Genomic DNA, 24,103 nt, shown 5'->3' with positions numbered 1-24,103 from the left:
TACATTTTTGAATATACTGCTTTTCTGTGAGTATTTGCAGCCTTTTGGACTAAGCACATAATTCTGCAGGCAAATGTTTAGTCTTTATTACAGAAACAAAGGTCTTTTAGTAGTAAAAGGACAGCTGCTTGCATGGCACCCTTCTTTATCAGTAACATGAAAAAATAAAGCAATACTAAAACATGGTTGCAGCAAAGATGAGTTTTCCAATATGTGATTTTTTTTCTCTCCCCTGTAAAAATGCTATTTGTGTTTTTTATATGAAATATGTTGTGAAAATGGAAAAAGAAATCCCCTGGTAGAATTCATCTTTCTCTACTAGCAAATGGTCTAATGCTAATAAAGGGGCAATATTACCAGGGTACATTTTTCCTCGTTATGTATGACATCATGCCACAAAGTCAGACCATTGTTGCACCAGAAAATAGTGGAGAGTGATAAATCAGAATATCATAAAGAACAAACTAGGTGACCAGAGGACTAGTATGGGTGAGTAATAGAAAACTAGATAAAATATGATAGCAGTTGCTACTTAGAGTAACAGGATCTTTTGAAGTAAACTGGGACTTCATTAATTTGAAATGAGAAAGAAGAAGAAAAACCTTGGGGGTATTAGTCAGCGATGGAGTGGCTGAAAGCAGTAATTATGATACAACTGTGAAAAAGTCAGATTTGATATCAATATAGCATAGGAAGTATTTTCAGTAAAGAGGGGAAATTATAAATGTCATTGTACAGTGTGGATTATTGGATATGGCTCTAGATATCTGTGTGCTAGAAAGATGAATTTAAATTAGAATTGATGCAAGGAGCAAGAATGACTGGGGAAGGAAGATTAAAACATTTAGTTTAGTTGGTGCAGCCTAGCAGACTGTCTGGKTGAAAATTGTGAGGGCTTGTGATGCTCTATAAATGCATCAAAGACATAGGCAGTTATAAGAGAGACAAACTGTATTAGCTAAAGAACAAAATGAGCACAGAACAAATAAATACAATGCTTAGAATGAAAAGTAGCACAAAAGATTTCTAACTACTGAAGTGATGGAATTCTGGGATGCTGGAGCTGCTTTTCTGAAAAGGTAGGGTAGATGAAAAATATCTTTCTAAAGGCAGAGTTTGATGATCTGATGAAAAGCAGTATATAATATGGCTGTCTAAAGCTGCAAAAGGAAGGATGCAAAAGTTTTCTTCCTGTTCCACTCATATATTGTTTCCATATTTTCCTACATGAGCAAGCTCAGATGWGACAACATAGGCTGAGCAATATACAGGAACCTTGATCTGATAGTCAAAATCTGCTCAACAGCTATCGTGTTTCATTATTATACCATAGTCATAGAGATCTTGAAGAAATCYTGGTCTTGAATGTGCAACCTGAAGTAGGTTCAACATGTGGTGTAGGATCAACGTGAAGTAGGTTCAACTTCAATGTGCAACCTGAAGTAGGTAAGAAGAGCAACTGCAGCCATGTGGCCGTATTCATGACCACTGTAAATACTTCTCTTCAGAGAGTGTTTAAGGATTTGCTGTCTGACACAGGGACTAAACTGTTTAACTTCCAAGTAAAAATCATAATTGCTGCAATATCCCAGGTAGACATTAATAATAGGTGTCTTTTAGCAGAAGCCCCTGCAGCAAAAGCAGGTGGAACATTCAATGGAAAATGTGACAAATAATGAATTTGAGTTGTGTATAACTGATTCTAGCCTCTCTCAGAAAGCTTCTTGTGAAGGCAGCAAGTTCCTTCTGTGCAATAGCTTCTGTCTCAGAAGCATCTAGGCAATAACATTTCCTGGATGGAAATAACAACAGTAGAAAATTAATGTTTTCTAGTAAAATACTTAAAATATTTGCGTAGTTGACTCTCCTGCCACTTCTGTGTGCAGCTGTGTGCTGACTCAGAACAGGTAATTGGTTTCTTCTTTTTGGCACATGAAAGGTAATCTTCCTCATCTTGCATCAAAGATTTCCAATTCAGATTAATCTTCAACCACTATTTTGTGTCAGGAATTGTGCTTTCTGAGAACAAAGCTTTTTTTTTTTTTTTTTAACCATAAACTGTAATGGTATTTTCCCTGGCAGAATAGTATGATTCTGCCACTGACTCTCAGTATTCAGTTATACATAACATGCAGGGTAAAAGCATTGAATTAAAATGACAGAATAGCCCTCAGACTCTGACCTCATGTTTATACACCAAATATGATACTAAGCATGCTTTGGCATCTTATGCTTAGATTGAGCTATTTTATGGTCRTCTCCTCTTGATGCGATTTAGTTAATAGCTGAATTCAGTCACAAATCCACTTGTAAATAAACACCTTGTTACGGATTATAGCATTCTCAAGCCGCCTGGCTGTTTGGCTCAGTTTATCAACCAATAAAATCTGCCAATATTGTATATTAACTTCTGTCATGTTCAAGTGTTTTTATGCATAAATGGAGCAGCTTGCAATTTCATCATATAGGCTACCTCCTCCTGGATATACAGCACACATCAGATAAATAAGCTGTCCAAAAAAGACATTTGTATTGGATGTTCACTGTTGGTTTCTTCCCATACTGCCCTCAGATGCAGAAGCTGCCCTGGGAGATGAATGTGCCAGGATAAGTTATCTGKGGCTCATAAAATCTTTTTTAGAAGATTGAAATAAAGTCAGTGCTTGCAGAAGACAAATCAATTGTGACATTTCTGAATAGAGTGCGATGCATTTAATTAGCACAAGACATACTGGCAAATGCTGAATTACCCAATAAATCACTGAATGCTGGAACTCATACAGAGCCTGGAATCAGCTGTCTTTTGAGATGTACAGAAAGTGATAATAGGAAGATCTGGCCATTTGTCCCCCATTTTCTGCTAAATTTCTTCCATTTTGACATTTGCACGCCAAAGCATTTTAATTATTTTAAAGGATCAAAGAACTCCTCCAACTCAGTCTGAGAAATATGCATTTGCATAAGACTTAAGCTTTTATTTTTTGGTAGGCCACACTTTTAATTTTCAGTCCTAAGGGATTTTTTAGTCCTGGAAGTTTAGGCTATTAGTCTAATGGTATTCTTAAAAAGAAGCAAACTGTATAAGGCTACTCTCAAGAGCAAGGATTGTAGGACCAGGTTGTAATGGCTGTTGATGTTGGCTTTGGTGTTGGCTCTTGTCTCCATGTATGATGAAGGGAAGGTCTTCAGACTTGTTGCAGGTAGGTAGCAAGGTGAGTAGATGAGAAGGTTGGCTCCGGAACATAAATGTGCTCCTGTGATCAAAGTCCCTGGCTGCTGCTTTTGTGCTGTGAAGAGTTCAGGATGGAAAGCATTCAGTCATGCCCGAGTACATGCAGGCAGAGGTGCCATGCCTGGTGTACAGTCTGGACACATGAGAGCCACACTGCCTGCACCACCACTACCCCTGTGGTGGAGCAGGAGCAACTGGGTAGAGGTTCAGCAAAACTTTATTAACGTAGGAAAAGTGTCTCCAAGTGTTTCCATTGCTCTCATCAACTTGGTGTCTTATCAACTCGCTTTCATCAGGACACCTTCCTCCCAGGCAAGATCAAAGCTATTTTCATCAAAACTCAGGTCACCTGGAGGAGAGGTACAGTCATTCCAGGTATTTTTTTGCACTCAGGGGTGTGGAGTTACTTTGCTGGGGTGAATCCTTTTAACTTTCAGAAAGATTTTGGGTAGTATTTCTGAATACCACAAAGTCAATCTGGTGACCATGTGTAATTTCCCAAAGACAGTTGGGTGCTTAAGCTACTTAGGACAATAAAAACAAAACAATACCAAAGGAAGAAAATTTTCAGATCCTAAGGCATATATATATATATATATTTGAATATTTTGCACTTTGCATTTACAGCAGGCTCTTGTTTGCATGTCCCTGTACAACTTAATCAAAGTTTAAAAATATATTTGCGTAAAGGGGAGTGATTTGACTGTTTCAGAAAACTTAGCTTTAAGCTGGACTGAGCTATCTTTAGAAATAAGATGCAAAAGACAATCATGGCTGTATATTTTGTGCCTCCAGTGATGGGAAACTGCATATACAAATACAGCGGGGCAGTAGTGCTCATTAAAAGGCCGGTGCTTTTAACAATTTGTCTTTTAATGAGGTTGCACCATCCTCAAGTTTGTCTGCAGTCTCTGCCCAGCATCCTCTGCTAGGATCCTTAAACAATCAGAACGTGGACATATYTATTACCAAGGTATAAAATAAATGTAAACTTAGCTTCAGTGCATGGACCTGATTGATTTGTTTCTTCTTGCTGAATATATTCAGTGGAAAACTGATATAAGATATTTTGTAACCTATTCGTATTCTGAAGCCAGTTTATTCCCTCATTGGTTTTACATTGTCCTATGATTGTCTTCAGCCTAGTGGTTATCTCTGTCCCAGGAGAGGTGTCTAGAGCCACTCTTACAGAAGATAGGTGCATCTCRGGTGGCGCTTTTGTCTTCTGCTTGTTACTCATAATCCCCTGTCCTCAGGGAGTCTCCAAGGTGTTCATTGGTTTTGATTGAGATTATGTACACAAAATAATAAATAAAAAAAGGAAAAAGAGTAATGAAACTGAATTTATTTGTGGATATATAGGAGTAATTAGTCTTCAAAATGATTGTTATAGACATTGATAATTAGCAAATACATACCATCATTTATATTCACAGAAAGTTGTAGCACAAGAAATCAGAAGCCTTAAAAAATAGATCCTAGTAATTTAGAAACAAGAAAGCCAAGACTTTAACAACACTCTGATGCATGAGTAAATGGTGAGAGAAAGGCAAAGYCATCCTGTAGTCTCGTTACTCTCTTGTGCCTAACCCTACAGAACGCTGAGTGCCCTTAACCTCCACGTGCTGCAAGGCTGGCTCTTACCCTACATTTCACTAATTCACCTAAGTGAATTTTTATCCTTTGAGGATACTCACACTGTTTAATAAGTTAGATATCAAGTAATACACTGCCYTCCCTTTTGTGCAATGAGTGGGTGACCTCTCTGCTTTGCCTACTTATGAAGTGCCATAAGGCCACAAAATTGAAAACAGATGCAATTTGCATCCCTCATTCTCCATAAGCTTTTTTTTCCCTACATTCAGGACAGAAGGAAAATAATGAAATCAATCCTTTTCACTATCCATAGAGAATATATGAGCATGAATTCTGTAGTACCAASATGGCACTATACTTCATTGATATCTGTCGTATATAGGGAAGAGATTTCATAAGCACACTTCTTTATCAGTTTATCACTTTGTATGACTTTTGAGCAGGACTTCTTTTATCACAGCACAGTGCACTAAAGGCCAGAGAGCACAGAAACTCACTACTGTGGGTGGCTCTTGTGGTTAGTGTGCTTACAAAAAATATTTTCTCAAAAAAAAAGAGTTCAAAAATCTTAAATCTTTAATATGAGAGGATGTGAATTAATATAAGCATGCTTAGGTAATATAAATGCAACTTTAACAGAAGGCTTTCCAAYTTCATTTTTTTCTGAGGTTGGGATTGTCCAGATAAGGGATGCTACTTTTCAAGCACATCTCCTTGAATTCTAATCCAAGCACATTCTCGCATTCACCTCCTTTGGGCCTGTGCTGTGTTGACAAAACACAGCTGTATAGGCTCTAACTCTTCAGTCATCAGCATGAACAAAATTAGGATTTCTATCATGAAAACCACAACCTACTTTCAGTTTAAAGCTAACTGATTTTATTGGTAGACACCACTAAAACTATTTTTTGAAACAGGTTGCAAACGAGCCTATGTCTAACATCCTTCGTGAGCTCACATGTCCATGTCCGAACAGACTAGTGTGAAAATAAGTGTGATCTCCCATTAACCGTGAAGAACAAGGCAATGTTCCTCTTTATCCCCTTCTGTCCCAGTAGTTCTCTACATGGCTGAGGCTATGCAGCAAATCCTGTCTGGACTCAGCAAACAGAGCACCCTGTAGAGGGAAATTTCATATTAGCACTGCCCTGCTACCCAAAAAGCTCCCATCTGCTGTTCCCAAAGATATCAGGTCCCTTTCACTGACTGTAGCTATAGCATTAAAGCAGAGAGGAGAACTATTGCCAAAAGACAGAAAGAGGAAAGGCTGCCAAAAAGAAATATTGCAGAACATTTAAGATGTGCATTAGAAGCATCACCTTTGAGCCTTGCTGGAAGCATCTCAGTAGCCCACGCAGACCTGTGCCACCTGAGCAGTAGCTGCCACCCACCTCCTGGATTTTGCTGGGGACTCCTGCCATCTAACCTTAAAAAACAAAGATATAATTGCCAGCCAAGGATGATGAAACTGAGTCACAGAACAGGAGAGATATCTGTTGTCTCACTTTGATTTAAAAATTAATTGTACTGAGATGAACTGTGGATGATGATTGCCAAACCTTCTGCTGAGAATAAAACAGTGTCATGAGTCTTAATTCTATAGAATATAGAATGGCTTGGAATAGCCACGAAAAGCTTCTTGCCCCTTCTAGCAAATCTTGATAGGCCTTTTATCTCATTTGCATTGCTATCATGTTCCTCACCTCACATATTTTKAGTTCCTTCATTTTTACTAATGTGCTCTTTCGAATCTCCATCATGATGCTGGATAGCCCGAAGCATCCAGTTGATTTTCACTATTTTTATGCTAGTATCATTAGTAAAAGTTTTAAGCATGATCCATCCCAGGACTTATGGAGTTCTTCTGGTAACATTCCTATTTCTTTTTAATTTTTTATACTAAGTCTCCAGCTGAAATGTTTATCATGTGACATCATTCATAGATTATTCTAAATCCAGGTAATTTGGTCTTTGTCTCAATAACAAGTAAAATCAATACAAGCCCCACAAATAATCTATTCTGGAAAAGAAATGTGTTTCTATCCTATTKTCTATATATCTATATTTTTCACCTTTCTTTCCTTGGGGATTCATTCTTAAGTCTTGAATACTGTTGATGGGCCTGGAATATTTTCTCACTTCTTCATAGTTTTGGATTTGCAGTCAATTCACTTCTGATGTGTAACACATTCCTGAGTTATCTGTTTCACTAGAAGAGCTCCATGTGAAGCTACCGGACCTTCCTTTGGAACATTGAGAGCTACAGGAATTGGGCTTCTACCTTGACTGTGTTCATGACTGACTCTCTTCATTTGCTGCTCTCAACAACATCAGGATTTGGCCTTTGCTGGAAGCAGTAAGCGGTGGAGAGCACCCCAAGCTGGGAAGGCAGCGCTGCAGGTGGAAATGGAACTACAAAGGCTCTTTCTGATCATTTGTCCTTACATATTTGTCTTAGTGCATGCGAAGCATTACAGTAAGCAAAAGAAGGGAAAATTAATGTCCATTGCTAATGGACAATTTATCTCCTGGATACTTCTCAATGATAAGGGCTCAATACAGGCTCTTGTCTTTATAAAATTCAAGCACTGATATGGAATACTACATGTATTTCACTCTATAATATCTAATTTGCCTGCTGCATTTGACTTTTAGAGAGCTTCTTAAAGGAGCTTGTCAGATCCCTTTTTTTTTTCTGTAGCCAAAAAAAAAAAAATATTCTTAGTAGTTTTCTTACTTGCAAAGTCTCTGAATTAACAAAGTGAAGCCTGACTGATTACTGGCTTAGTTATTTTCTATCTTATATTTATTGCAATTATCATATCTTCAGAACACCTTTTTCCTTTCCACTCTAAATATCAAATTGGCATTTGACAGCATATACATTTGGCAGACACGAGAGCAAGCTAACAGGCTGATGGCATTTTAATTATTTTATTGAGATGGCTTTGGCCCAGAATGCTTGTTGGAATTTACAAATGTGCGTTGATTTATATTTTATTTTGTAAACTGGGCCCAAGAGGCTGACTAATTAGAAACATGACTCAAAGCTATAAGGGATACTTATTGATTCAGATCATGAAAAGACCAGAATGATCAAAAGCAAACATCTATCTCCTTCTTTATCCAGGGTTCGGGAGGTTAAGTGGTATTTGTCTCAAATCCCTGACATTAGCTCTGTCTTTGTAATGAAGAAGACAATTAACATCTATATCTATTCGGTTTTATTACGTACTGTGTTATTTAGAAGAACGTGCTTTTCATAACTTAATTAAACAAGGCACAATAAACTATTATCACATCTCATTTCACTAGGTGGTATTTTACTTTTCTCGGCTTAACTCATATCTTTCTTTCCATTTAAGCTTTAAAATGCATGTTTTCAATTTGGAAGAAATACCACAAATGGCTACATATAGAGGTTTTGTGCTGCAAATCTGATTTGCATACCATGGCAACATATAATAATTTCATTAGATACCTGGAGCCAGTTTTAAGTGGCATCAACACTGCCATGTTGCCATAATGCAGCAAAACTGCTAACATGTTAATGCATTCATAGGATGGTCACAAAAAGACAGGGCAGAACTGTTTATATTGTCTGTACTGCTCCAGGTCTCTTCTGGAGACCGACTTCAAGAATGAAAAGGAAGGAAATGAGTGTGTTGAAAACAGATGGGAGAATTCAAACCCCTCCTGAACGCGGATGAGGGAGATTTTGTTTTGGGGAAGAGCACAGGCAGCATCCCTACCTGCCTCCTTCTGCCCCAGATCCAGCCAGGTTTGAACTAATGTGTGCACATTGTTGTGTGCCACCAAATCCTGCAGCATGATGCTCTGATTTCATAGGTATCTTATGGTTTTAGGCAATGATGTCCTTTATCCATCTGGTAAAGGAATGTACTGAAGAGTCTAATGTAAGAAATGCAGTAGTTTTTATGATGTAACAAAGCACAGATAAATGTCAGGGTCTTCTGAGTATTTTTTTTTTTTTTTGTCATTTTGCCCATAAAGTCTTACTGTGACAAGCGTATGAAGCAAAACTAATTGCGTTAGTCTGGGGTGCAGCGACAAGYGTGCTGGAAGTAGGGGTTGAAAGCAGTGCTCACAGTCCTGCGCTTGCTGCAACTTTCTGTGCCAAAACATTCATTACTATGAGCTGGAAATATTCACACCCTCCCACACACAGGGATTGGAATGAAAGAATTTCATATTGCACAGTTACCGAAACTGTTAAACAGAAAAACAAAGGAGGTTTCATACAGGAGCATGTGGATGTGGGGCTTGGTAGTGTCAATGGGAGGTAGAACTTTCTGCTCCAGATCAATGGGCTTTAGCAGAGACCTCCACCAAATCATTGCAGCCTCCTACCTGTCCAATGCCAGTGCAAAGATGGCCAGATGCTCCCAAAGGCTTCGCTGCTAGAGCAAGAGAAAGAAGCTTCTCTAGTGACAGCTTGCATGGCCCAGAGCGTGAGAACCCCCTAGGGTTCTCATTGCCACCCCAGTGGCACCCCTCGCTCTTACTGGCTGTGTAGGTGGACTGGGAGGGCTCTGGACTGGGAGGGCTCAGCACCTTGTGCAGCTGCACTCTCTCTACTGAATTTTTCCACTCCTGTCCTTAGAAGTGAGAGTTTCAGGTCAGGGCTTGAGTCACACAATATCAGGAAAACTCTGCTGAATCTCTGCCAATTCTCTGCCCAGTCCTTCCTGCCTGGGGTAACCTTATTAAACAGGAGGCGGAGCAAGAAATGCAAAGGACAAGGTGCTGGGAAGAGGTCCACAGCTTACTTGAAGGTTCCTGCCTCAGTTTCCCCATCCCAGCTTGCAGCCTGCCATGCAAAAGTGTGGTCAGCCTGGCTCCTATTTGTGCTGACTCAGCCWTTTGCGTGGTGGGGCTGCAAACTACTCCTGCCCAGGAATCTATTTACAACACAAAGGAAAATAGATTTGGGGATGTTTTTTTAAAAACAGGCGTCTATAACTAAATCTGATTTAGAGTGCAGCCTACGAGACAGCTGATTCAGTAGAGTTAAGACAGCAGTTATCTCCAGGAAAAAGGGTTTGTGAATGGGGAGTTTAAAATAAGCTCGCCCCCAGTGGAAAAGAAGTAAGGAACCATTGCCTGAAGCTTTTAAAAAGCAGACTTTTTAAAAAAATGTGCTTAAATGTTCTTGAAAGAGATAATGGCATGTGACTAGAATTACAGGTTTGTTCCATCAAGCGAAATAGATACCCACATCTGAGTTGGCCAGCTTGGCTATGTTGTAACTCATGAAGAGCTGGTGAATATAGTGAGCAGAGCGTAAGACATGAATCCTCTCTCCCAAAAGAGATGAATCTCTGAACTAACAATTCCTGCTTCTCATCAAAAAGGAAGGTCCCAGTGGCTTACTCAGGCATAGATSCTTGCAGTCCAGATGTGTTGTTAAGTGTATGCAGCCTACCTGATGTGACAAATTTCTTTCTTTTTCAAACTTTCTTACTATTGCTTTTGTTCCATGAAATATTTGAACTGCAATGACCTTGTCTCCTTACTCTTGCTGTTTTGTTCTCTGTCCTATTCATTACTTTGGGCTGCCAATGCTGTCGAAAGGACAATGTTCTTTGCCTGACATACCTACTTATTGCAAAGCGCTGTGTACACTACTATATAAATAACAYCTCAGAAAAAAAAATGAATAATTGAAAAGGATGGAAGAGTTTGTTCAGCTGACTGAAATCATCTGCTAGAAACTATATGAGAACAGAGAATTTCTTGTGTACTGGGACAAAAATTCTTAATTGTATCTTTTAGGAACTAATTTCATCAGCTATTAAGTTTTGTACAGATATAAACAAAATTATAACTTTAGAGAAGAGAATTGGTCAACAACAACCCATGGAGCCCAAACTCCTCAGTGAGTTTAAGGTCACTGATGCCTGTTTCTAGAAGAGTTCCATAGTCACAATTCTTCCTCAGAAGAAGTACTGCTTTTAGCATGGTATGAGGAAGAAGCCTCTGTTTCCTGATGGACCAGAGGGTGTATTTTTCAAAAGATCTTGTGAAGGGTTTAGCAGCTGCCCATCTACATAAGGTTGTTTTCATTTTTCCTGAGTGCTGATGGAGCACCTGTGACTGTTTCTGTTAGGTGGACACAAAGATTATCCTCATCTGCTGAACATGAAGATTGAGCCACAAGGATTTTCCAGATGGCACCTCTAGGCTGGATAAAAGGCTAGGCATGTTCAGTTTATGTGGGTTAGATGAGGGGTCTGTGGTGAAGCCAATGAAATGGTACTGGAGGCTCTTTCACAATCACAGAATCACAGAACCACAGAATGGCTGAGGTTGAAAGGGACATCTAGAGATCATCTCGTCCAATCTCTGCATAAGCAAAGACCTAGAGCATGGAGCACAGGGACACATCCAACTGGGTTCAGAAGATCTCCAAAGAAGGAGACTCCACAACCTCTTTGGGGGGCAAAATCAAATAATTTTCCTTTTGCCTTCTTTCTTGATAAATAATTTGTGTCAATAATGGCATTTCTTTGGGTTTTGTCTGTTTATTCAGATGAAAACTCTTGGTGCACTTTTAAATATGCATATTTAAATGGTCTTACACACTTGGTTTTCCTGGATACTCCAAATATTTTTAAAGAAAATAACAGTTAATAATTTCTGAGGGAATTTGTGAAAAAAAATCTTCAAGAGAAAAAAAAAGCTTTGTCTTCTTTAAGTAATTTAGGGGAAAATGATGGAGAAAATGAATGTTTTATCTACATCTGCATCTATATCTATACTTCTATTTAGTAAATGAGAGTCACTTATGGAGGAAAGCTGAAACATGAAGTTTTTCAGGAAAGCTTGACCAAGTTTATGGTTAGACACAAAAGTCTTACAGAAGAGCTTCAATGCTACTTAAAGACTTTTTCGGTTTCTCTGAAGATCTTGTTACCTGTGCTGAGCTGGATACTCTCTTATAATAAAGACATGATTGCACTCCAGCTTACTTTTATAGCACTTCCAGTACAGAGCAATCACAGGGCTGCAGGACCTGAATTGCTCTGATACAGCCTGAGCTAAAGGCTGAGCGGAACTTTTGCAATAATGGAAACATAATTAAAAACTAAGCAAGCAAGTGCCTGTATTTGGCACTGACCATGTGCCCTAACCTTTTTGTCTCTGAAAGCTTCCACATTTGATGCTTGCAGCATTGGGAGTGCCCCACTGCATAGGTGTTTTCTTGGAAAACAGCTCAAGATACGTTTAATTCAGTCTTTCAGGTGGCTGTAGTACTACAGCCTCTGTGGTACAACCATCAATGGGAGCTGGCTGTCCCAGTAAGTGCATAGAGTCCCTGCAGACTGACATAGCCTGGGTGGAAGCCCAGGCTGTCATGGCCTTTGCTCTAGACAGATCAAAGCTGACACAAATATTCCAGCACTTGCAGTAATCACGCCTGTGCATCAGCGCGCCCAGGGGTAAGGGATGACTCCGGACTCGGTGTTCACACCTATGCTAGCAGCCTGAATCAGCTATAGATTATCTCTTTGGCTTATTGTAATTAAGTTTTGGCCAATGAACCTGAAGCTGAGTGGAAGTTTAAATGCACTTTGTTGCCATCTGTATGGATTTTAGTATGAGGCATTGCATTTGGGGAATATAGACTGTAACTTGCACCCACAGACCAGGAAAATAAATGCCTTTGCTCCTGGGACCACTGAATGGGCAAAACCATTCCTCGAGAGCTGGATTGCAAGTTTGGTGAAAGTTCACCACCCAACAGTGCTGCCAAGGTGCTTGCAGGGCAACAGTACATTGCATAGGAAGGAAATATGATAAAAGGTTAGGCTAATAAGAAGATATATGTCCTCCCATATGTCATATGCAGCAACAAACCCCCAAACTGGCAAAGAGTAAAGAAAGTAAGACTGGAAAAAGAAAGAAATACTTATTTGGATACTTTATTTTCCTTGTCAAGGAGAGAGCACTATCATTTAAGATGAGACCTTAACCAGCAACTCTGAGATTTTTGCAAGGAGATGAGCATCAACTATTGATTATGGGAAACTCATGGACTAACAGAGAGAATATTTGACTCAATGCAGGTGTTGGAACCAGCAAGGTGTTGGGAGAGAGCCCATCTCAGGATGAGCAGTGGATGCTGCAGCTGCCAGACAAAACCCTAAACGTGTCCTATGGACAGCAACAGTCACAGCACTCGTGGGGCTACACTGAGGAGTGAGGACTGTCCATTTTGGACAGACCACGTAGGAGCATGCTGGCTAACTGGCAAATGCAGACGTTCAGCCTCCTCCTCTTGTGAATGTGTTTACCCCTGTGGATAACCTCGTTTTATCATCTTCATATGTTTGTGTAATTTTTATCTCACAGATAGACAGGGTGTTAGCCAGGCAAACGCTTCTCTGAAAAGTAGCATCTTCTGTATGCCCATACCAGTGCTGTCTTTTTTTGTCAAGAGCTGAGCATTTTGTCATATGTTTGATTGCTTCTTTTTTTATATATATATATATTTTCCAGTTTTGAGTTGAATATAGAGTTTGTGGGGGTGGGACTGAAATAGATTTTTCTTTTGTTCTAATGACTAGTATTTTCTGTAACTCTTTTCTGCCCATGACTGTCCATTTGCTGACACTCACACTCTGGTCTTCTGTATTTGCTGTCAACTGGGCCATAAGATCATATCTGMAGATAAAGGCCTTAATCCTTTGCAAACAAAGGTGGTTGCTACTCCATATAAGACCTTAAGCAAAAGCTTCTCATATATATGTATTTCTTAAGGATATGCATATATCCTTATATGTATATTGTTTATATACAAGCATAATTATATAAGGATATATATTTAACCTATATCTTGTATATACTTTTGAGACAATACTAAGGAACTAAAAGACCCAGAACATATTAATAGATTTGTTATCTATTAATATAAGCACAATACAAGATGATACTTCTTGCATCATGAATTGCAACAAATAAATTCTGTCTCCACTTAAAAAACAAAAAACAAACAAAGAAACAAAAAACCCAAAGCCCAGCAAGCAAGAAAAAATGTTTTACAACTATTCACTGGTCTCTATTTTAACTTTTAATTCTAGGTCTGTAGTGTGCTGGTCACTCCTGGCYTAGAGTTACCTTAGAGGTCTTACAAGGAAATAATAACAAACTCAAAATCTTGCAGCTATAAAAAGCTAGGTACTTATTGGCAATATTATTACAGCTACATTTTATATAGCTGCATCATCATGTTTGTTATATTGGCCAGTGATCCCCAAAAGGCTTCTCTCATGCCAAGGCACCTTGAGTGTGTTGGAGGTTAGTCCGTCCTTGCTGAACTGCCTGCTAGCAATTTTTCCTGCTAAGATCAAGGTAATCAGTAGCTGAAGATAACTCTCTTGCTCTATCTTGATTATAGAGAAACCCTAGAGTGACCAGACTTGCAAACAGCTATATATGGCTAAGTTCCTAAATTTAGATCTTCATCGTGATTGCAAGAAAATATGGTGGTAACTGTATAATCTGCTGTTAAAGGTAAGAAATAAGACAAATCATCCTAATAGAGCACTAAACTAATGTAGCAATTTTTGATCTGATTTGGAGGCCTTTATATGGCTCTGTTGTGTATTGGATAGTCCAATACATCCACTAAATACTTATTATGTATTTACAGAATGATCATGTTAAGACCCCRGTCTTTTAATCTTTTGACTCTGCACTCTTGACTGTTGGCATCAGCAATATCATTGACTAATAAATGGCTTTGSATGACTCCTTTTTGAAATAACTTACAACTCCTAGACCATAGACTGGACAGAAGTGGTATTACAGATCAAAATTAAGATTCACAGAGAAAGTGTCCTGGTGAAATCTGAACCTCTGCAGGCTATAAGTGATTTGGGATATTGCCCTTTTCAGAAGCCTGACATTATCCATATACATAAGAAGTTAAAAAATTGTTCAACAGATGAATTGGGAAAGCTAAATAATGACAAATTAAAAGTTAAGCAATAGTGGGAATATGGGAGGATGTTACTAACTATCTTAAATGACAAAAGTTTTCATATATGATATGGTGCCAAAGTGAGTGGGTGACAACGGAGGTCCAAACGCCTGCAGGAATTATTAATGTTAGTATTGCCTTGAAAAGTACTTACCAAACATTTAAAATCATGTTTTCACATTCCTCACTTAACTGTAATCTCTTCTAGTTGTTTTCCATTCCAAGAAAGTTGACAGATTAAATGGATAGGTTTTGAAAGTATTAGACACCAACGTATGTTTTTCACAGACATTTTTCTTTCTTGAGTGCCTCACAGCCTCTACAGCTATGCTGTAGGTGTCCTTCAAAGACAGTTACTCTATCTCAGTATCTCTATTTTCAACTGGGAAAGAGGACAGAAGGGTCCTGGCTAGATGGAACATTTTGTTGTTGCCAGGATAGAGTTGCTCTCACAACACAAGTGTTTCTGCTGTCTCCCAGGTCACTGGGAGTCGGTGACACCTTTACTGCCCCAGTGTAGTTGGTCGCATGGGATGCTTGGGGCATGTTCAAGTGTAGCAGCTGGGTGCTCTATCAGCCCATGGCACACCTACACTACCCTCCAACAGCATCCCCCGGAATATCTGTTTCTTCTGCTGCCACACAGAACTACGGAAGTGTTTTGTTTGGAAGGAACCTCAGAAGCCCATTCCTGACYTCTGGTTCAGAACAGTACTAACTTCAAAACTAGCCAGGTCATTTGACTCTCCGGTAGAGTTCTAAATATTTCCAAGAGCGGCAATGACACAACCTCTCTGGGAAAACTGCTTCAGAATTCTGCTATTTTCACTGTGAAGATATTTTTCCTTCCATTGCAACAGAATTTCCCTCTCTGCTTGTACCTATTGCCTTTTGTTATAGTCTCGCTTGTGTGATAAGTCTGGCTCCATCTTCTGTACACTGTCCCATTTGGTATTTGAAGATCACAAGTCCTTCCTTTATCYTTCTCTTTTTCAAACTGAACAAACTCTGTCTTTCCACTTTTTTCACATTTATACTTCTTATTTGTGCTCCCACCTCTAACCACCACGAGGGCCATGAGTCCATTGGACTCACTTCTCTTTATTAAGGTTTTTATTGTACTAGTGAGCCCCAAAGTGGACATACTACTCAGGATGTGGTCTCACAGTTGCTAGGTAGAGAGGAATAAAAACTTCTCTCAATCTAGTGTCTATACTTTTATTTATGTGGCCAGCCACGTGTGACTGGCCTCCACTACCACAAGAGCACTCTGATGAGCCACATGTGACTGGCCTCCACTACCACAAGAGCACTCTGATGAATCAAAATCATTCTGTTTCCACCAGGACCCCCAGCCTGTGTTGTAGAAAGGGGTTATTTCATCCCGGGTGATTGGCAATATGGTGATTTGAAAGCTAGCTCTGGTATTAGGAATGGGATGGCCAGCCTTTTAAGTAAAATATGTTAAATTTGTTCACACAAATGGCCTACTCAGGTGTCTATATTACCTCTCCCACTTTACCTCATGAGCTGTACAATGTAGTTCATAACTCTCTACTTAAGAATTTGGGTTGAAATTAAGCCCTCTTCACAGAGGAGAGCAATGGGTAACAGCAATACGGCAACCTAGGGAGGATATGTTTTGAGATATCATTCCTCTTTATTTTTTCTTCCAGAACTACTTTCAAAGTCATCTAATGAAATGCATGCACAGGGTTAAAAAACAAATTAAAAAAATAAAACAATGAAGGAAGAATTGCAGGGGCTGGGTACGCTTCCCTTTCGATTTTCATGGGACCGCTCAGATGGAAGGTAAATTTACCTCTGCTTGGTCTCCTTCATGCAGTAGGAGCAGGTAGTGTAGAGGGGCAATTGTGACCTTCGTAATCCCTGAAGGCATCCCATGCCACGTTGAAGAGCTCCTGCTCAGGTGACACACATAGTCAGTGAGGCAGTAGGAGGACAGCCCATTGCTCTCCACCTTCTCCCACAAGAGTGAAGAGTTCAGAAGAGTATGTTCAGCTACATACCATAAAGCTGTAGATGTCTTCTCTTGAGAGGTTACAATAAGGAAACTCATGATCTGTACATAGAGAGAGGCCCTGGTCCAGATGTTTAGAATGAGCTGAAGTCAGAATCAAATATTAGACCAGCCTACAACTTCTCTGTCAATTGCAGTGGGTATAGAGCCTTTGATTTTGAGGTTCAGTCGTTTGTGTTTTCCTGTTAGTTTTAGTTTGCAAAGCTCTGTGTGGGTTACTGTAATGTGAATGGCAGATGACTGGCTAAATTCCTTTAAGAGACTGCTTGTAGAGACAGTGTCAATAAACTGAAGCATGCAGGATTATAATTATCTGCAATCTGTCTAATATAATAATAATTTAATATGGTAGGCTCAGAGGGTCAGCCCTTTAGTTCGAATTAGCATGTCTCCATTGAATTAAATGGAACTCTGCCAACTGCTGAATAGCTAGCTCAGTATTTCAAGCAAATTGTGACTTCAGGTTGACAGTTCACCTTAAAACTTGTGTTCTTTAGTGGCACATGCACAATTCATTATTGAAAAAGAAATGCTACTCTCTGTAGATAGTCATTTACTACCTCTTACTAGAAGCATGTGCAAACTCTGTGGTGTTGAAAGAGATATTCACCAATACCACAAAGTGTGTGCTGATCTTTACCATCAACAGATAATAAGTAAAATTTAGTAGAAGAAATTAGTAAAATAGGTCAAAATATTTTCTCCCCTACAAACACAGAAATGTTTTTCAATTCCCTGAACACAAGCTGTGTTGATCAGATGACATGACATTAAAACTGCTGACACACTCGGAGATAGGCTGCTTGTTTACAATTAATTGAAATTCAGATCCATATTGTCTGAGCAAGGCTGTCTGCCTGGGACAATTTCCCATTGTTTTCCTTTCTCTGCACCATTCCTTCAATAGTTTTTCCACCAAGAACAAGTACTGACTTCTGCTAACCACACAAAATATGTCAGTGCAGCAAATTCAGAAGCAGGTGGTAACTCAGGGACTTTATGAGCTTCATAAAGCATTAAAAGTTCCATGTTTTTACATTTTGTAGTTTCAGAATATAAGACTCATAAAGGCTGATCCTCTAAAGAGGCCAGTGGTTTTCAGTTATGCTGGACCATACTGAAGACTCATGACTCCACCTCCTGGTTATTAAAAGCTGATCCACCTCAGTAATGTGTGTGAGAAAAGAGCAAAGAAGGTTTGTGGTTGAAGGCATAGCAGCTAACTATGAGGAAGCCTCCTGAGCTAAGGCACTCATTGTTTCATTAATTTATTCTCAATATGTATTTGATTATCACACATCACAATCCTGCRTTGCTCAGATGAGGCAGTCTTGAAAACAGAGCAAACAATTGGATCAAGAATATTGAGCGCACTTAGAAACTTCATAATTGTCTATTGCCTGTAAATTACACAAGTGTAAGATAATACTGAGTGAATACGAATGGAAGATTTGTATGATTTAAGGCTTTTTTTATATTGGGACTTCCTATACTACAAGCTAGTAGCTACAAGCTGCTGTATGAAATGTGGTAGTTATCTCACCATACAAACAAATACAGCATTGCCTTAGTAAAACTTTCATACCACTGGCTCAGTGTGAAAAGCAGGCTGAGAAATTCTTATTGTGATAATATATATCAGTTAGTGGAGACCACTCACTTTTTGGTGCTTATTTATGGAAAAGTGACTATATGAAGAAGTTCTCTGCTGACTAACCTACTTGTGTATTGCTCCAGAAGAGCACAGTTTGGGAGATCAATATTGCATTCTTCAAGATACGATGGTTTGGAAGAAAAGATTTCTCTTGGAGTTTCTCTTAAAGTGTGTTATGGGCTAGTGCTCATTTTACAATGGTATTTGAAGAAAGTTATGATGCCTTTCTACTCTGAGAAAGCCAAAGCTTGCATCACTTTCAGCTTGGAAGTGACTTTTGATTCATAGAAGATCTATATGCCTTAAGAAACGTATGTTTCAGGGCATAGGAGATCTATAAAATAAGGAGTGACTCAGAAGTGAATGGGGAGTGACATCTTCCAGACAAGATCTCAGAGATATAAAATCATATCAGAAGGCAGAGTCTCTGAGACAGAAATTGTTCAAGACTTGGAGAGAATTCAGGGAAAATATAACTGCCTGCTTCCATTGTTTTATTCTCTTTCCTATTGACCCACTGTTGAGCATTTGTAGAAAGAAGATATGGGTCTGTGGTCTGACTCACTTAAACTTTTCTTACATTCTTGTGTTACTTTGCCTTATTATATCTCAAAATATTTGCCTTTGCCCCAATRTATTTATCTAGCCTTGTTAAAATCTTAAGAATCATTCAAAAGCTTGACAATAGTTGAATACGAATTTCGATATTTCCTCAGGATTATTCAAAAAAAAAAAAAAAAATCCATAGCATGTGTAGAAGTGTCAAAATGAAGGATCTATCTTTGATTATTTTTTCCTAGACTCCAAGCCAATAAGATAGAGTCACACAATAAATGTCAGATCAATCTAAAACAATTAGCATTATCCAAGGTTTGCATATATACAGCAAAAGCCACAACAAGCCTGGTAGAACAAAGGACAAAGTGAGCTCCTTATGCTGTTTGTAGTGGGAGCAGCTAAAGCCTCATCCCTGCTATCAAAGGCAGCATGTTAAAGAGTCTGGGAAAGATGCCCATGTTCTAGCAATTTTTTACTTGCCTATGTTGAAAGGAAAACAAGCAACTGYCACAGTAAGAAACTAGCCTTCAAAAACGGAGAAGCATGCGTCTTGGATCTCATTTATATACGTGTGTGTATACATATGTATTATTAGCCTCTACTGAAGGAGAAGAAAGCGTAATATGATCACCCACAGTGAGGAGCTGCTGGAAAGCTAATGATTCTCTGTCTTCTTGAGCTTGCAGGGCTCTCCACTGCAGACTGCAGGCTCTCCTCACCTCCTGCTCATTGCTTTCCTAGATCCAAACTTTMTGCCTCCTAGAGAGGTTCCATTGCAGAGCACAAAAATATGTTTTAATAAAACAGTTCAGATTAAATTGCTGACTGCAGGCCAAATCTGCAGGCTCACAATAGAAATTGCAGGGTTCCTGTTGCCTTCTTAACTGAATGATAAATTGTGAGCCTCTTGCTTCCACGACACAGTCTCAGAGAGTGTTGTGTGATCACCATTGTTTCTGTGATTTATTTTTCGTGCTTACTGGGGCACATATAAAATCTCTCTCTATTTATGCTCAGGCTTCCTCAATTTTATTCACGGATTATATAGTGCAACAATCAGATTGGCAATTAATGTAAACATATATCATGGATGTGATGTGAGTTACATTTTAATGCTCTGTATCCATCTCATCAGTCATCTGAGTGGTGCATTCGCCATGCCCTCCATCAGCAGGGCTCCAGAGAGCCATATGAACAAGGCCTAAGTCTATACTGTTTATTACATAGATAAACCCCAAGTTTTTGAAGCATTATGCTATTCAGTTAAAAGCATGTCTATTTATTATTCTACACTTTTGTGGCTGCAGACTCCCCTCGGGTACCAGTAATTTACCACATGTTGTTTCCACCCAAATCCCTGTGCCTCGTGTTTCTTGTTAGCTCGTTGGATAGGTCTTCAATGGCATTAGGGACCCTAGCTTTCACCATGAATAGACACAAGGAATTGACGGAATCCTAATTATTTGAATATTGAACCAGGGAACTTAGCCAAAGTCCACTGAACTTCACCGACAGCCTGCTATGGGCTGAAGTGAAATTTGTTTACAGCTCAAGAGTGAAGACCTCTGCCCTGAGCACTGTGAAATCTAAACGGGCCACATGGAAAAATGCCACAGTAAGCAAAACAGAGAGTGTGATATGAGCTACAAACACAACAGCTTWCATGAAGTCCTTTCTGTGCTGGTGAGAAACTGAGCTAGACTGTCTTCTCTTGAGCCATRGACTTGCTGGGCAGTAGGAGAAATTTGATGGATTCTGTTCCTTAATAAAGAGAAAGAACACCTTTGATTTCTTCCTGAGATCCATTAGTTAACCGGTTTTTAATCCATCTAATGTGTGCTTCAGTGGTTCAGTTAGATGTTTTTAGTCAGAATGTCATACTCTATCAAGTAAAAGAATCTGCAGAAATCCAAGTGTATTATGTCAGCTGCCACTTTTTATTAACCAAGCTTGTCAAAAATGATACAATATATCACTAACATTAAAAAATTACATTTAACAATTATGTTACTGTTTTCATTAAATAATATTGCACTTACATTATACACTATGCTTACATCAGTCCTATAAAAATACCATATATGCCATGTTCAGCTTTCCCATGGTTTTGCTTTGGATCAACGACAAGTTAATGAGCATGAAGTCAGTCACGGTTATCCTTTTACTCTTTGGAGCATTTACCTTCAATTAACACTATCTGTTCACACGCAGATATCAGTCACTGTGCAGAAACAAGTACAAAGTACTGCCATGGAAAGCATATCTTGATAAAGACTTTCTGCTTCTGCATCTAAAACTCTGCTCTACCAAAACCACCTGCAAGTGCTATTGAAAGTATAGTAAAGGTAAACACAGCATAGTCTCTAAATTTTGATGCAGCCTCTGGCCCTGAAATCCAATCCAGGGGCATCCTTCAGTGAAGCTTAATGTATTTATACACTAGTTAATATTCACTCAGTGTTTTGAATACACAAACTATTGAAGTCCTTAAGAGTATTCAGCCCTTACGCAATATTGATGGTTTAGTACAGACTGTAGTCCACCCCAGGCAATATAGTGAGGCAGAGTGAGGCAGAGTGTAACTATAATTCAAAGCCAAAGTTCTAGTGTTCTGGTTTATTAAAAAAAAATTAGCATTTATGAAACACTGTAATGTCTTACTTTGTGGCATAGTTACAAGAAAAGGACATGCAATGACACCGAGCAATTGAATCAAATATGCTATAAAATAACAGTCCAAAAATAGTAAATGTCATAATAAATTATTAAAGTTGCTTATTTTAACATTTTATTTACTGAATTTTGCATTATTAAAATTACAAAACATCAGCTCACATTGTGCTGTCATTGAATCTGATTTCCTTAAGATTTGCTTTGTTCCCATTCACTCTGCCCAGCTGGTTAACATGATCTCCTCTGCTGACCTTTTTCTCATTACATCCTTATGATTCATGCCACTGACTCCCTTTTGCCTGTTCCTTTCCATTTGAAATTTCTTGGCTGTGCCTGCAAACCTTTGCAAAACTCCATCACACCATGAATCTCCAATCGTGTGTCTTCCCACATGCAACACCTGTTGTCCTTCTTGTCCCAGAGTGCTACATTATTGCCTTCTTTCATTTAATTTTATCGCTGGCACTCATCTTTCTTGCAATACTCAAATGACAACAAGAATTAAAATTGCATGGCAAAATAAAATCCCTCATGAGATACTCAGCATATGCCATCTTTCTTGTGACTGTTTTCATGCTGTATAAGTGTCTCTATACTTTTTGCTATARTATCTAGCAAAATTTCACATGCAGGTCAACTAATGGATTCTTTAACTTGGAACAGAATAGAGACCAATCCTGCAACATACCCCAAATGAGTCAAAACTTCAGCCCAAGTGAGCATCCCAGTGGGGAAGAATCTGTAATGCTAAAAATGGAATCTGGAATGCTAAAAATTCTAAACAGAAGGTATTTTAGACAAGATGAAAATACAAAACTATACAAAAAACAAGGGTGCCTACTCCCTTCCTAGGAAAAGCCTGGGTCGTTTCATCTCGTCCAKGTAATAGTACTGCCTGGCTGCTGGATGGCACCCCAGTTCCCCCAGTGGGCTTCATTTCTTTCCCTTACATGCCCACCGACTGCCTTTCATGGGAAGTGTAAGAGAATAAGCACACAAAAAGAAGCATCCACTGTAGTTTCAGAGAGAGGCTACAAGGGCTGGTCCCACTGATGGTCATAAATCATCTCTAGCATGGTCTCTGTCCTTCTTTGAGGGTAAGGGAATAAGCAAATCCCCACAGTACCTACCTTCCAAGTGGCAACAGTGTATGACCTGGGTTCTTTGGTGGATTGCAAGCTTTATATTTGAAGCTGTCTATATATAACATTTCTCTTGTGAACGCTGAAATAGCATATGCCATTTTTAAATTAACATTTATCTGTTTTGGTGAAATCTTCTCATTTTTTAAACTACCTATGCTCCAAACGCAGTCAGAGAGCTGGCACTGACTGCCGCAATCTAATTCAAGTCACATTAACAACAGTGTTTTGCCATTATGCCTCAGTTGCTGCCTTCTCCCTGAAGCCTCTCCCAGCCAAAGAACTCCTGGATATTTTCAGTGTTAGCTCAGATGTGCAAGGGCTGTGTTTGCTCAGCAGGAGAAGAGAAGATGAGGGGAGGATGTGACAGCTGTCTTCAGTGACCTGATACGGTGGAAGGAAGGCAGCCTTTCTGGAGGTGGACAGTGACAGGGCAAGAGGCACCCCCACATCCTGCTTAGAGGGCAGATCTCATGAATGTAAAGGAAAAAAAAACCACCAAGACTGTGATTAAGCATTGAAAAAGTTTGCCCTGAGTGTTTGACTGGTCAAGGCCTTGAGTAGCCCTGTCTGACTTGAGAGGTGGTRCTGCTTTGAGCAGGGTGCTGGGCCGGGGGAGCCCCAGAAGTCTGTCCAACCGACACTATGCTTTTTTTCTCGAAAAGGTGAYATAAGCCTTGTCTTGCAATGCTTGAGAAATCACAGCATTCCTTCTAGCAGCCTTGAAAGGGAGCTGGGGGTAACCTGCTCAGCTGTAGGTCATCATCTAAGGATTAGTCAGACCAATGTCTCTCCATGCTGGAGAAGCTTGGGGGCTACCATGCTTTGACCTTGTGCCTTCAAGGCATTTTAAGAATGAATATTAGTTCCCTTAATATTTATTGAACTCTTTTGTAAAGACAGATAAAGTGCTGTGCTTTTGGGTTATTTTTACAAATGGTGATGTGTTCGATGTACAGCAAATTTTTATGTGTATATATAGGCACACGCACATACATATATGTATGTAGATGTGTGTATATATAGAGAGATGCATATACATATATATCTTTTCCTAAAAATGATTCTTTTTCTGGTGGATTTGAATTCTATCTGTCATTAAAAGCAAATCCAAGGAACGCAGTAATCATTCCCAAGTTGTTTCCATTTCATGCTAAAGATCATGAAGAGTAACTACCAAAATAGAATACAATTTAATACT

Source organism: Nothoprocta perdicaria, unplaced genomic scaffold, assembly GCF_003342845.1.
Source record: "Nothoprocta perdicaria isolate Ctin4 unplaced genomic scaffold, notPer1 scaffold_23, whole genome shotgun sequence".
NCBI classification, from domain to species: domain Eukaryota; kingdom Metazoa; phylum Chordata; class Aves; order Tinamiformes; family Tinamidae; genus Nothoprocta; species Nothoprocta perdicaria.
This window is presented reverse-complemented; position numbering follows the sequence as displayed.